This window comes from Lynx canadensis, chromosome C2, assembly GCF_007474595.2.
Source record: "Lynx canadensis isolate LIC74 chromosome C2, mLynCan4.pri.v2, whole genome shotgun sequence".
Taxonomy (NCBI): domain Eukaryota; kingdom Metazoa; phylum Chordata; class Mammalia; order Carnivora; family Felidae; genus Lynx; species Lynx canadensis.
In genome coordinates this window covers 51,979,677-51,981,055 of record NC_044311.2, presented here as the reverse complement: position 1 = coordinate 51,981,055, position 1,379 = coordinate 51,979,677, and positions in this window count along the sequence as shown.

Below are 1,379 nucleotides of genomic sequence, written 5' to 3'. Positions count from 1 at the left end.
AATCAAATAAACAATGCTAGATTCTAGATCAAAACAATGAAATAAACGATGCTAGATTCTAGGTTTGTTTTGGTCTGGTTGTTGAAAGGAGCTTGATAGATTAGAGGAAAAAGGGGGAAAAAAGAAAACAAAAAAGGAAATCGTTCAAAAATTTGAAAAAATGAATACAATGAAATAGTGGAAGTAAAATAAAATTGAAAAATATACAAAAAAGTAAAAAATATAGTAGAAAAAATTAAAGGAAAATATTTTAAGAAGTTGAAAATAAAAATATTTTTTTCTCTTTCTGTATTCAAGAAAAAGAAACAAAAGTAAAAGAAAAAAATTGAATAGATGGACCAGTGAACAGACTGAAATATGATTGAAATGTTATCAGTTTCCCTAGAATTCAAACTATGAAGCACTTTATAGTCCATAAACTGAGCTGGCGGAGAGACTTGTGGTATTCCTGAAGAGCGAGGTTGGCCCACTTGGGCGGGGCTTAGTGTATTGGGTCCACTGTCCGCTAGATGGCGCTGCTTAGCTTACTGGGGTGGATTTTTGTGGTGCTTGTAGGTGTGTATGTGCATGTGTGGGAGGGGTGAAAATGGCATCACCCAGCTACCCAGTCTCTAGTATTGGAACTCCGTTCCCCCTGATGGGCAATTGCTTACCATCCTTTGTCTCCAGCTTCCAACCACTCCCTGCTTTTACACTATTTGTGACCAAGCCATCAGGCTGCCAGACGGCACTTCCCTCCTGAGTCTTATCTCAGATGCAGCTGTTTCCCAACCCCTCACTTCTGAGGGACTGTGGCTTTGACCTGCTCAGATCTTCTGGGGGAGGGTCTCACTGAGCAATGGCCAGGTGCCGGCCATACCCAGAAACATTTGTGGGACCGTGCTGCTGCTGATGCCCAGAGACTGCGGCTGGGTGCCAGCCCGCCTCAGCAAAAGTTCATGGGAACCACATGGGAGTGAAGTCATATGATATTTGTTTTTCTCTTAGCATAATACCCTCTAGTTCCATCCACGTAGCTGCAAATGGAAAGATTTCATTCTTTTTGATTGCTGAGTAACACTCCATTGTATATATATACCACATCTTCTTTATCCATGCATCCATCGATGGACATTTGGGCTCTTTCCATACTTTGGCTATTGTCAATAGTGTTGCTACAAACATTGGGGTGCATGGGCCCCATTCAAAACAGCACATTTGTATCCTTTGGATAAATACCTAATACTGCAATAGCTGGGTCATAGGGTAGTTGTATTTTTAATTTTTTGAGGAATCTCCATACTGTTTTCCAGAATGGCTGCCCCAGTTTGCATTCCCACCAGCAGTGCAAAAGAGATCCTCTTTCTCTGCATCCTTGCCAACATCTGTTGTTGCCTGAG